Here is a 14,439-nt window from a genome sequence, read left to right as displayed (position 1 = left end):
CTTGTCTTCTGATTGGTCCTCTGGTCAGGTGGTCCAGGTTCACTGCTTGTAACCCTTTACAGGTAAAAGAGACATTAACCCTTAACTATCTGTTTATGACAACTTGTCAATCCTTTGCTGAAGGTTCCATGGCAGAGCAGCTTTGTTCCTTCCCCCATTGTAGGAAGCTTTCCCGCAGCATTCAGCAATCACTTGTGCAGGGACCAAAGCAGCACATAGGCGAGCAGCATAGGGAGCAGGGTGGAAGCCACAAACATGGACCAGATATACCCTAATTTCCCTGCTTACCCTTAGCAGTGAGATATCTGCTAGAATGCGGAAAAGTGCGGGAGAATTTTAGAATTTTTCCCTGGTCAGCTGCACCATGACCCTTGCAGACTGTGTGCTCTTTTCCCCAGTAGAGCACCCTCTCCTCAGCCAACACTCACCATGCTTTGGCTGTTTGCAGAGATGAGTTCCTGCCAAGGGTCAGTAAGAAAGTGATTGTTAAATTCATGCACAGCACTGAAACATTTCAGTTAAATACACCTTTTGCAACATAACAATCTCACTTCTGTGCATTGTCCCTTGTGCTTCGACAGATGTGGTTTTCAGGAACATCCCACACACCCCAGCCAAGTGTGTCTGCCAGATTAGAGAGTACCCAAGATGCAGCAAAGACGACATGTTTTGGGAGGTACTGCACTGCTCTAATGCAGGGAAAAGGGAATGGAAGAAGTGCTGGGAAGCCGAACAGCAGGACAGAAAAGAGAATCAGGAGTTTGTTAGGGATGCAACTGAACGGATGATTAAAGTAATGGAAGAGCAAATGCAGATGCTGAAGTCCTTAATAATTTTGCAGACTGAGCAGAGCCCTCCTCTGCAGCACATTCAGAACTCTTTTCTATCCCCCAACCCCAAACTCCACCCGCACAGTCCTTTCTGCTTTCCGCGGCTTCTCGGTTTCCCCTTCACTCCGCCCTCTCGGACAACTTTCAAAATGACAGCTGGACCTACACAGAGCTGTGAAAGTCTGCCATTCCCTGGTTCCTCCTTTCCCTCCAAGCATCGTTTTTGTGTGTGTGTGTGTGTGTGTGTGTGTGTGTGTGTGTGTGTGTGTGTGTGTGTGTGTGTGTGTGTGTGTGTGTGTGTGTGCGCGCGCGCGCATGCATGGGCAATAAAAGCAAAGTTTTTGAATGGTCACTCATCTTTATTTGGTTCCTACAAATTGAAATATCAGGCACCACCAATACATACACAGATAGTTTAAATCATTTGCTTACTGGAATGTAAGGCCCCAAATGTTACAATCACTTCCTAGGAAAACTACATGTAATGTAACATTGCAGTACCAATCACAGAGATACACATTATTGGTTCTCATTTTCAAAGTGTTGCCTCAAAGCCTCCCTGATTCAAATTACCTCCCCCAGGGCTTCTCTGATAGCCCTGGTATCTGGCTGCTCAAAATCAGCACCCAAGCCATCTGCCTCAACACTCCACTCCTGAGCAAACCTTTCACCCTTAGCTTCACAGAGATTATGCAATGTACAGCACTCGATTTTGACCATGGGAATATTATCCTCATTGAGGTCTAACCTGCCATACAGGCATCCCCTGAGCACCTTTAATCTGCCAAAGGCACATTCAACTGTCATCCAGCACCTATTCAGCCTGATGTTGAACCACTCCCTACTGCTGTCCAGGTATCCCACGTAAGGTTTCATGAGCCACGGCTGTAAGGGGTACGCCAGGTCTCCCAGGATCACTATGGGCATTTCAACATCCCCCACTGTAATCTTCTGGTCTGGAAAGAAAGTCCTTGCTTGTAGCTTTCTGTACAAGCCAGTGGTCCTGAACATGCGTGCGTCATGCACTTTTTAGACCACCACACGTTGATGTCAGTGAAACTCCCCCCGTGATCCACAAGCGCCTGCAACACCATGGAGAAGTACTCCTTCCTATTGACGTATTCCATCACAAGATGGTCTGGTGCCAAAATTGAAATATGTGTGCCATTGCCCCTCCACAGTTAGGGAAACCCAATTCTGCAAACCCATTTACTATTTCATGCACATTTCCCAGACCCATGGTCTTTCATAGCAGGATGCTATTCATTGCCCTGCACACTTGCATTAACGCAGTCCCAATGATTGACTTCCCTACTCCAAATTGATTTGTGACTGATTGGTAGCAGTCTGGAGTCACCAGCTTCCACACAGCGATTGCCACACACTTCTCTACCAATATGGCAGCTCTCATTCTGGTGTCCTTGCACCACAGTGCTGGGGCAAGCTCCGGACACAGTTCCAGGAAGGTGGCTTTCTGCATATGAAAGTTCTGTAGCATGACAAAGTTCCTCTTCTACCTTGGTGGGTCCTGCACTTATTTGGCAGATTTACTCACCTCAGTGATCTTCCCCACAGTCTGGGTCAGCTTCTCCTGTGTCTGATCAGGAGTTGGGAGGTTTGAGGGGAACCCGAGCCCGACTCCGTGTTCCAGCCCAGGGCCCTGTGGATTGCAGCTGTCTATAGTGCGTCCTGTAACAGCTGCATGACAACTACAATTCCCTGGGCTACTTCCCCATGGCCTCCTCCAAACATTTTCTTTATCCTCACCACAGGACCTTCCTCCTGGTGTCTGATAATGCTTGTACTCCTTAGTCCTCCAGCAGCACACCCTCTCACTCTCAGCTCCTTGCTCCCAGCTCCTCACAGGCACTTCCTCTCCTCTGGCTCCCCCCTCCCTGACTGGAGTGAGCTCCTTTTTAAACCCAGGTGCCCTGATTAGCCTGCCTTGATTGGCTGCACGTGATCTAATCAGCCTGTCTGCCTTAATTGGTCCTAGCAGGTTCCTGATTACTCTAGTGCAGCCCCTGCTCTGGTCATTCAGGGAACAGAAAACTACTCACCCAGTAACCAGTATATTTTCCCTCTACCAGACTCCTGTACCCCACTGGCCTGGGTCTGTCACAATAGCCACTGCTCATCATCCCAGACCTGCATGACAATACAATCTCACCATTCAGTGCTTGTTTCCTGAACCCAAAAGCGAAGGTCTACCCTATGCAGCTATTCTGTGAATGCCAAAAGCAATCCAAAGTTGCTCCTATCCATATCACAAAGCATGTCAGGCACCTAGGAGTCTTCTTCAGTGAGGAACTTCACGATTAATTGCACTGCCATCCGCGATGTATTCATGACAGTTAACAGAGCATAGGAGAACAGTGAGGGATCCATCCCTTCTCACAAAGATGCCGGGGTGCACAGCAACGAAGGGCTGTTGAAAAATGCTGTGGAAGAAAGCCAGAAGCCCATGGAGTGCTGGGACAGCAAGCAATGCATCATGGGACATTGAGCCCGGTCCCAAGATGTGCCATGATCTGCTCCGCCTTCCCACAACACCTAGCAACAGAAGGTGTTGAGTTGGACTGTGGGATAGGTACCCACAGTGCATTGCTCACACTGTCGATGATAGTGCCAACAGAGGGAGTGAGTGGGAACATGACATTCCAATTTTCACTATGCCAATTTTTGAATGTCAACATCACCTTTGTTGACAAGACTTGGTAGTGCAGACAAGGCCTAAAACACCTCACTTTACAGGCTAAAGGATATGAAAAATAGTATCAGTGCATTCCCCTCCTCTCTGCCAATCTCCCTCTGCCCTTCCCTCTGCCTCTCCTCTCTCTGACCTCCCTCCAAAGCCTCACCCCCTTACCCCTCCCTGTCTCTTTCTCTCCTTTCTCCTCCTGTCCTCTCTATCTCTGAGGACTCTTCTTTGTTTTTTCCAGTCACTTGCCTTCTCCCTCCTCCTTTTCTCTCCACTCCCTTGTGTCTCTGTTTCTGTCCTTCTTCCCTCCACCCCTTGTCTCTCTTTCCTTCTCTAAGCTCTCTCCTCTTTCCCTCAGAGTCTCTCTTCCCACACTTTTTAGCTCTGTCCCTATGTGGGATGTTTTTCTCACAAGCTCCTCTCAGCTCAGCAAAGGGTCAGGGAAAACCCATTGGGGTTAGCTGCACTGTATTTCCAAGCTGCCTTTGCTGCTCTTGTCTTCAGCAGGAAAAAGGTGAAAAATCTACTCGAGCAAGTTAGCTAACTGAAGATAAAATCCTAGTGCAGACAAGGCAGTTTGTACTTTTCACACAAGCTCCCAGGATGGTTGAGTTTAAGTCTATGTGGGAGCCTAATGTTGCTTGACACAGAAATTTTAAGCAAATAATGGAGAATATTTCTGGAAAGTGAATTTTGAATTCATAAATGTGAGTATCTTCACACTAGAAACCTGATTCTAAGAGGGATTCTCAACCAACAAAAACATTAACATAGTAGGGGTCCATTCAAAACAGCTTTACTCAGAATACTCAGAAGTGACTGCTTATGAACTCAAGGTAGTTGTAGTACTTGTGGATTTTCACTCCTAGAGCATCATCTCCTGAGTTTTGTAGGTGTTCCTTTTGAGTGCGTGTGGAGCTACATGATAGACACTTGGCACACATTGCTTAGGACTTGCTATTTTATTTGTTCTCCAGACAACAGTGAGTGTGTTGATTAGCTGTGGTCAAACCTACATACCAGTGCTGTAGGATTAGTCTATACTTGAGTTAACAATTGGGTTTTAATATAACTGAACATTACAGTCCAGACAAAGGCACAATAATTTTAGCTAGTTGAGATTAATTCATTCCAATGTAGACAAGACTTGGAGAGAAGGAATGAGAAAAATTAGGCCCAACTGGACACTTTGGTTCTCATCATCCTATTTCTCCCTGCTGGGTGTTCCAGTCGACTGCTAGTTTCTGTGGCAGAGTGAGCAATGCAGTTGCACATTCCTAAAGCAGAAAACAAAAGATGCGAGGTGAAGGGATTAATGGAGCTCTTGGCACTAGGCTCTGCACCAGACCAAGCAGAGCTGTGTCCAGCAGGCCACTTCTCAAAACCCAGAAGGCAAACAAAAAGAACCCCAAATATATTACCAGTACTTTAAAAATCTCATTATTTTCTGGCCCTGTTATGATTTTTGCATGCTTCAGGTTGATCTTTTAAATTTTGGGGTTTTAGCTGAAATTGATACAATTGCTTTGAAAATTAATCTCACATGGATTTAGATTCATCCAAGTTGGTGCAGTGAGATGTAAATTACACCTGCATTGTTTGCTTGGTCTCCTGTGCTCCAGAGGGTATTTGTTCCAAGAGAGGGTAGGTGGTATTGCCACTGCGCTGCTCATTCTCTGAATTTCAGCTAGGAGAAGATATCTTTAAATTGCATCTGGATCTAAACAGGAGCCTACTTTAGGGAGGCAGATTGGAGAGGTGCTGAAAAAGCACATTCCACAACCACCATAGCCCTGCCCCCTACTCAACCAGTGCCCAACACTTTGGGATCAGACCGGCCCTTTTCTGGTCTCTCTACAGACCTCCTAATGAGAGAGACCTCTGCCAAGACATACAGCAGCAGAAGCCAACATAGACCCTACAATGAATCTGGGCCAATCTTTGTGATTTGATATCATGCAAACTTTGTTCAACCGTGATCCTTTTGGCCAGCAAAAGAGTGTGTCTTTTGTAGTATCCCTCAGCTGAGAGGATGTTGATGATGAAGATGGCTTTGATGATGGGGTAATTTAAAATAGGGGACAGTGCACAGATGTACGCTTGTGTCCCAGGTTACAGAGAACTTCTAATTAATTTGCTATGTTAATGTAAAAAACTAACTGTAATACTGAACAGTCCAGATTTGCCAGTGGTTTACCCAAAAGTGATCTTCCAAACTTTCCCAACCTGCATTGGTTCCTTGCAGAAAAAGAAATGATCCCTAAAAGTCTTTTTCTATTTCTGGTGTTTCAGCATTCTAGACAGGAATATGGAGAGCTCCATAGAGGATATTACAGATGTGAAAGCCTAGGGGCATTACATGAAGCTATGGGTAGCTTTGAAAAGTAAATAAGACAATGCTCTCCATGTAATAATATAATTCACAGAAATTCTAAAGCACGGGTCCCCAACGCAGTGCCTGAGGGCGTCATGGCACCTGCCAGGGCGTCTAAGTGCGCCTGCGTACTGGCCGGCGGACAAGCATCCGCCGAAATGCCACTGACAAGTAGCATCATCCAGAGGCGTCGCCGCTGAAATGCTGCCGATTTTCAGTGGCATTTCAGCGGCAACGCCTCTGGATGACGCTGCTTGTCGGTGGCATTTCGGCGGTGACACCTACTGACGTTGCTGCTTGTCAGCAGCATTTCAGCAGATGCTCGTCCGCTGCCATGGTTCTCTGTGGCTCATCGTCTGGTGCCCGCCTGACAAAAAAGGTTGGGGACCACTGTTCTAAAGCATACTAAACCCTCTTTTGTTAAGAGCAAGAGGGTTGGCCCCAATGCAGGTATTATCCTGCACACTTTGCTGAAAAGGGTTGTGTCATCTTTAAATTCCCCCGAACAAATACCTGAGAAAGGCAGAAAAGTCTTCTGTTTAATGTTATATCCAAGTACCACGTAATAAAAATAAAATATATGGATCAGTTATATGACTTTATTGGTACAGCAACTCAAGAAACCATGGCAATGAATCAGGAAAAAACATATGTACATTGATTTCCATGGGACTTAAGCACATGCTAAAAGTTAAGCACCTACTTAAAGTTAAGCATGAGGTTATGTCAGTGGTTCCCAAACTTGTTCCGCCGCTTGTGCAGGGAAAGCCCCTGGCGGGCCAGGATGGTCTGTGTACCTGCCACGTCCGCAGGTTCGGCCAATTGCTGCTCCCAGTGGCCACGGTTCGCTGCTCTGGGCCAACGGAAGCTGCTGCACAAGCAGCGGAACAAGTTTGGGAGCCACTGGCTTACGTGCTTTGCTGAATTATGGCTCATAACCCTATACACTCTTCCCTGAGTTTGGCTGCCCTACAGGACCTCTTCTACCCTGTAGAGACATTCCACTCCATGCCTCTCTTATAGCCTAGTTGACAACAACAAGATGCATCTACCAACCTCAGTCTGCAGTATTTATCCTTATGCAGGCTTTTAAATGTAGGGTGGGTTGGAGGAGCACTGCATTCTAATGCAGGGTCCTAGAAAATGCCACCTCCTTACAATACAATAAAGTAGATTAGGAAATCTAGGAATGTATCTGTGAAGCGGTACCTGCTAGTTTCATTTTAAACTTTATCCCTTTTTTTGTGCCCAGACTACCTTTTTGCTGTGCCAGGACACTTATTTTTATTTCATCAGTCTAACAAAACGACCACTCATCCTACCACTTAACAGGTTATTCTTTACTTTGTTACCAGCACACTCTATCAACTATGCTCCATGACATTAACTTCAAGAGATTATGCAGGGCCTACATCCATGCACAATTTGGCCACACACATTTACAGCACACCCTGTCCATATTGATCAGGGAGGCAACAGCTCAAGATGAAAAATAAGCCAGAGCCTCAGATATAGCAGCACTACCATTAAGCCAGTGGAATTCACCAAAACTAGATATTTTAAATGGTAATTTATAATAAAATGATGCTATTAAAGTATATAAATGTGAGATTCTGCTTAGATTTTCTCTATCAGCAGATTATGTGATAAACAAACATGCTGTTTCTGGAAATATTGCTATGTCACTATGGGTCCCCATGGAATACATTATTCCACTTGTTGATAACACAGAACAACAGGGGACTCTGTAAATACAGAAGATGACACAGCAAATATTTAAGCAATTAATAATTTGAAGCATCTGAACCCTAAAGCTTGCTTTCAACTCAGTGTATTATAATAAACTGTTCCCTCAGCTGCCAAGTATTGGTCATATTAGTGCTCATTGCCAATAGCCTCAGACTATGACAGACCTAAGAAGCAAAAATCCTCAGGGGGGGAAATAATCCAGAAATAAAAACTGGAAATAAAACATATTTATATAGCTGGGTAGGGAGGAAATAAAGAAAATACAGTACCGGAAAGTGGACATTTATACAGAAGAGGTACAACTTAGGCTAATCCTATGTGTGGAACCACCTTCATCTGAGATACCTGTAGGCGAAGTATTGGTTTTAATGTTCCTAAAACCAAATCCTGAGGGAGTTCTGTGATATCATGAGAGGTGTGTACCCTCCATTTAATCCACCTGTATCCAAGAGGCTGATTGATCCTGACACAGAGAGAGGAGGGGATGCACAGCCATGCTGTGGGAACGGTGCAGAGTTGCTTGGAGAGGAAATGGGTATTGGGAAAGGGTTGGGACTAATGAAAAGGAGGTCTGTGGCCATTCCTCTCTGAGTAGCCTTACATGGATCTTAGTCCCTCTCATATGTCACTGGAGCTGCAGAGTAACCCCTGCACAGTGTCTATGGGGGAGAGAGGCATCAGGCAAGGCTTAAAAAAAGAAGACAAATTGGTGTATTGTGAGGATGGATCATGCACTGAGATGTGTTTCCTCACTCCCCTAGTTGATTTGGGCCCCTGTGACACTGTTTCAGAGCTCTCAGATGAGATCTCTCTCTTGGGGCAATATAGCCAGCCTCTTCATTTTCTCAGATTTTAACCAGCCAAGGAGGAACCTGCCCTGGCATGGATCCTGCAAGGCATTGCACATACTCAGTGCTTCCCCAGTTTCATATAAGGCCCTACCAAATTCACAGTTCTTTCTGGTCAATTTAATGGCCATAGGATTTGAAAATTAGTAAATTTCAAGTTTTCAGATTTTTACATCTGAAATTTCAAGGTGTTGTAACTGTGATGGTCCCGACACAAAACAGGGATGTGAGGGGTTGCAAAGCTGTTGTAGGGGTGTCACGCGATTGCCAGTCTCACTTCTGTGCTGCTTTCAGAGCTGGGCAGCCAGAGGAGGCTCCAGGAGGTGGAGATGATCTCCCCTGTGCTTCTGGGAACACAACAGCCAGAGGCTCCTAGCTGCTCCTCCTGGCTGGGCTGGGGTGGGATAGGACTTACTTTTACCCTGCATGTCCCCTCTTGGGTGGAGATCAGACCAGGAGCCATGGAAGCTCCCTAAAAGTGTGGGGGGACCCACAGTTGCCCAAACAGTCCAACCCCTCCCATGCCACGCCGCACCCCCAAGGTCCTGCCCTCAGGGCTGTCCTTAGGTATACGCACCTGTGTAGGGCACCATGAAATTTGGGTCACCAAATTGCCCCAAGTTTCATGTTGCCCTAGGCAGCTGCGTGCTGCATAAGCAGCAGCACCAGCCCCGGTGACCAGCCCTATCCCTCATCCGCCACCCCCGCCAGGCAAGGATCAGGGCCTTCCCTAGGGGGTGTGTGGGGCCTCAGACAACTCCCTCCACCCTGTCTCTTACCCTTCCCCCCTGCTCCGCCCCTGGCCTGCCCCCATTCCACCTCTCACACCCAAATGGCCCCTTCCCTCAAGGGGTCCCCCTGGGGGAGGCAGGTCAGCACTTTATATTGCTAACACTGTTGCAAGCATTGCAGGGCATTTTGGGAAGGGTCAAAGGTGTGAGTGTGATCCCGCACTCACCGGCAGTGATGGGAAGCGGAGCAACCAGGCCCCAGCCCGCTCTACGCTGCCAGCTCCCAGCCGTGGCACTCCACTTCTCACTGCCGGTGAGTGTGGGAAGCAGAGAGACACGGCCCCAGCCTCTCTGCTTCCCTTGCCCCGGCCCCAGCCATGTCGCTGGGGTTGGAGAAAGGACCCTCCCCATCTCTCACCGGCAGTGGGAAGTGGAGCTGGCAGAGTACAGTGGGTTGAGGCCAGGCTGCTCCGCTTCCCGCCGCTGCCGGTAAGTGGGGGGGAACCCCTCCCCCAAATCCCTTCCCCCAAGCAACAAGGCTGGGGCCGGGGTGAGGGAAGTGGAACGGGCTGCTCTGCTAATCCCCCGGGCCACTCTGGGACTATAGGGCCCCCAAAAGTGGCCCCCAACAGCTCCTGCCTCTCAGACTCTGGGGGGCTGAGGCTTATGGCCCACACAGCCCCGGGGGCTGCGTAGGGCACCCAAATGGCTAGGGATGGCCCTGCCTGACCTTGTGCCATCCATTTCCCCCATGTCCCAGCCCTCACACCACTTCTTCCCCCAAGGGCCTACTTCCACGCCACCTCTTTCCCCCAAGACATCTCCCCCTGACTCACTCCTCTCTGCCCCATCCCCTCGTTGCTCACCCTTACTGTGGCTCCAGTCAGCACTGTCGACTGGGCCATTAAAAGTCTGGTCGGTGGTGCTGCGGGTCTAAGACAGACTAGCCCCTACCTGTTCTGGCACCACGTTATACCCTGGAAGCAGCCAGCAGGTCTGGCTCCTAAGTGGGGGAGCCCTCTCCCACATTCCGAATCCCTTGGCCCCACCCCCCAGCCTGGAGCCCACTCCTGCATCCTCATCCCCAGCCCCGCCCCAGAGCCCGCACCCCAGCTGGAACCCTCACCCCCTCCCGCACCACAACCCCCTTTTCCAGCCCCATGCAAGTGGGAGAGGGTGGGTAGAGCGAGCTGCCAAGGGAGGGGGAATGTAGTGAGTGGGAGCTGGGGCCTCGGGGAAGGGCAGGGCTAGGGTGCTCAGTTTTGTGCAATTAGAAAGCTGGCAACCCTAGAGACTCCCAGAGCTCCCTCTTCGTGACTCAGGCCTCCGGCCAGGTCATTGTAGTAGTCCTTCCCCTCTGGGTTATCAAAGTCCCACTGGATCAGCTGTCTGCATGCTGTTTAAGACAGACTTCCAATCCAAAGCCAAGTCCTGTGCCACTTTCCCAGCAGATGGCAGGGGAACCCAGGCCTACCCACAATTCCGGATTTCAGTCCAGGGACCTTATGTCCAGCAATTATGGTCTGCTTGCTCCCAGACCCTGTTGCTATTTCCCTGGACTCCCTCCTACTTCCCTTCTCTATCTTCTGTCCCCTCCTCCCACCCCCCCGCCCCCCGGGTTTATCAGCCCAAACATCTGCTTCCCAGGGAATGACTGTAGACTACTTCCCTTCTCTGACTTCTTGGCAGACACTGTAGCCCCCAAACAAACTTCCCTTCTCTCCTAAAGTGACTGCAGATTACTTCCCCTCCAGCCCCTTTCTGTTCTTGGCTTCATCCCTTTATACAAGTCCAGCCTGTGCCTTCACCTTCCATTCAGCTTTATTGCACGCTGGCTCTCCTCCAGGTGCAGAACACAAGATTAATTGATTTAATTTAAACTGCTTTCTATTGTGTGGGTTGGACACTCCATCACAAAATGGAACCGAAGAGGAAATTTTGATGGAGAGAATCTAAGTATTTTAAATGGAATTTGGCTAGGACCCCAGGGCTAACACTCCTGTTCTTAGAGATAGTGGTATGAGAATGTTAAGAATCACAGGTGGTCGTGCCTTACTTTTGTTCTTCACCTGAAGGACAGCAGTAGCTTCTGTACCACAGGACTCTCTATCTGCACAGAATAGCATTGCTTCAAAGAGAAGACTACCATCTGCTAAATCACCAACCATACTGCAGAGGTATCATGAAGGATGTAATTTTATAAATCAGTAAATAAAAATAATGCTGTTGAATCTCACAGGGAAAAGGAAAATTCTGTGCTGACAGAGTATAAAAGAACAATCAAAATAGGACATTCCCAAACTTTTCCAGGTAGAAGGCTCATATAATGCCAAATTCTGATACCTTTTTTCATGTTGAGTAGTACCTTACTCTGCAAGTAACCCCACTGAGATCAGTGGGATTATTCGTGCAGTATGGTTCTACTCGCTGACAATGAGGGTGGCCAGCTCAGTCTCTTAGTGATCAAACACACTGTTTTGGCAGTGCACAGTAAATTCCTTGGCAGTGTACTCCCATTAGACAAACCGGTCACGTGAGGCTGACTTAATTACATCCCACATGAAACTTCTGAAGGGATACAAACAATCATATTCCCACTAGCAATTCAAAACAGACATCTTATCACATGCACACTCATGATAAGGATGATTTGTGTCAGATTTATGTGTATATAACTGGGGTATATGAAGTTGGTATATAATAAAGTACTTCGGGCAAATCACTGCTCACACATTGACTTCAATGGGGCCAATTCTGGATTAAATTTGACTACTGTGCGGAGGGCAAGCCTGTCACCAGTGGATGTAAGGCCATATTCTGGTGCGAGGCGTGAAGGATGTTATAACTTAAATATTTAAACATATAATGCTCACAGTATACTAAAATAATTAATGAGAATGTGTGACATCAGACAGTCCGAAGAAGTTAACCTTTAATTGTTAAGGTAGCTTTTAAGGAACAGATCTTAAGCACTGAAACTAATCTGTTAAAATGTTTGTAAATGCAGGCGGCATCAGTCTGACTAGTCTCACTGGTACATGTTCAAATATTTACAGGTAATTGTACATGAGAAGACTGCAATTTCAAGGCTGTTCAAACTCAAGGAGTCTACACATTTAAAAGGACTCCAGATAAAAACCTTAGGTGTGGTAGGAGTGATTACTTAAAACTGTTAATGTCTTGAAATGTCTGTTAATGGTTAACTGAATTCTGGGTGAGGTTATGTTTTGAAATAGGATACAGTGTGGACTAAAGCTAAATTGATTTCAAGACCTTGCAGGGATGACAGCCAAAGTATTAGAGAACTGGGAGAGGAAAAACATCAAGAGAAGGAGACAGTTAATTTTTACTAATTTACAAGGATTTCGTACTGGTTTGAGGAATGGTATTGTACAAATATGGTACAGAAAAGATAGAATATTCCAATTATATACAGTATAGTTTCCAGCCCAACTAATCAGAGCATATGGGATAAGATAATATGAAGGAGAAATAAGAAGAGTTGGAGGAGCAGGTACACTTTTACAACAGGACAAGATTTTCAAATAGAGTAGCTGACAACACCTACACAAAAGGTCAAACAGCAGTACTGGGAGAACCAGGATCCCCCAACACAGTTAATTAAACGTGTGGCCAAAGGCTTTGAGGGTTTTTTTAGTACAATATTACACACAGAATAAATTTACTAGGAATTGTGATCCAAAAGAACATGCCCGCGTTTATGCTGGGTTATCTAGGTACATAACTCCCACCAAAAGGGGAAATGTGGAACAGTTCTAGCCACAGTCAAGGTCAAAGCCTGCTCCAGAGCTGCTTACCAGAGCTGGTGAAAAAATGGTACATTTTACAATTTTTTAAATTTTGTTTTCTGAAATGTTTCATGAAAAAATTCTAAATGTTCAGATTTTTTTACACCCCCCTCCCACAGCCTGAAAAGCCAAACATTTTTCATTTCTGGGTTCCCCCCGGTTTTCTCCTCCTGTTCTTCCCCTCCTCCCCTTTTCCAGTTCCATTTTTCCACTGAAAAAAGAAACAAGGGAGTGGAAAGGGGAAAAACCAAAAAAAACAAAACCAAAAAAAATTGAAAAATTGGAGAGTATAAAAACAACAAACATTTTCTGGCAAAATATTCATTTTCAGAAAAGGCTACTTTTTAATAAAAAAAAAAATCAAATGAAAAAAGTTGACCAGTTCTACTTTTCACTTCACCAAAAACAGCATCAAGACCTCATCCTGTTTCTCACCTTGAGGAAACAGCAGATAAATTAGTATCTATTTCTGAAGTTTAGTTTAACTGTTTTAATTCCTGGAACCAAATTTCCAAGATAGCACAAAAGGCATCTGAATGGAAAGTCTTAGTTAGAGTCATTAAATGTTAACTCCATTTTTATTTTGTATGTTTTTCTGCCATGTGTATACCTCTTTGGTCCAAGAGAAATGCACCTATAAATATGCATTCAATATATATTTGTTAATAAACATATGGGGGAGGTGTTCAAAAGCACCTAAGGGATCCAGATGCTTCTAAATCCCTCAGGGACTTTTGAAACTCTCCCTGATTTATTAACAGTATGAGTAACTGGTGAACATATTTATACTCTGAGTACCTTCCTTCTATTTCCAGAAACTAAACTATCACATGACATAGCTCACTTATTCAAGGTGAAGAAGTGTGCATGTGTATTACCCTTTGTGGGACTCACAGTAGCTAAAAATGATCCTTGTATGTCTAGGAAAGACTTTGGGATCAAATTGGAGTGCTGAACAAAAGACTGTGGGCCACTGGTGCTTGACAGGCTCAACCTTATGTTGTGAGTAGTGTGGAGTTGCACCTCTAGTGGGAATGCTCCAGAGAGACTGAGTTCTCCTAGACACACAGATATGCAGGAGTAGCATGCCACCTGCAGCATCAGCATCCCTCAAAATACTCCTTACCAGCTCAGCAGTCTAATGTGACTAGACGTGGGGCTATTTCACTACTGCTTTCCTATCCCCTTCGAGGTGGCTTGCAACCCTTGGCACACAAGGAGGGAGTAGTCCCTACATTCAGTAGGGCATGGAGACAGCTATTATGCTTATACTGTAGAGAGTTTGCGAAAGCACAGTCTCTTTCTATATCAAAAACTATCAAAGTGATACAGTGGATAACTCTTAAGGCCCCATCCTTACTCAGCCAAAAGAGCTGTAGGAGATTTGCCTGAATAAG

The sequence above is a fragment of the Gopherus evgoodei genome, chromosome 1 (genome assembly GCF_007399415.2).
Source record: "Gopherus evgoodei ecotype Sinaloan lineage chromosome 1, rGopEvg1_v1.p, whole genome shotgun sequence".
NCBI lineage: Eukaryota > Metazoa > Chordata > Testudines > Testudinidae > Gopherus > Gopherus evgoodei.
This window is presented reverse-complemented; position numbering follows the sequence as displayed.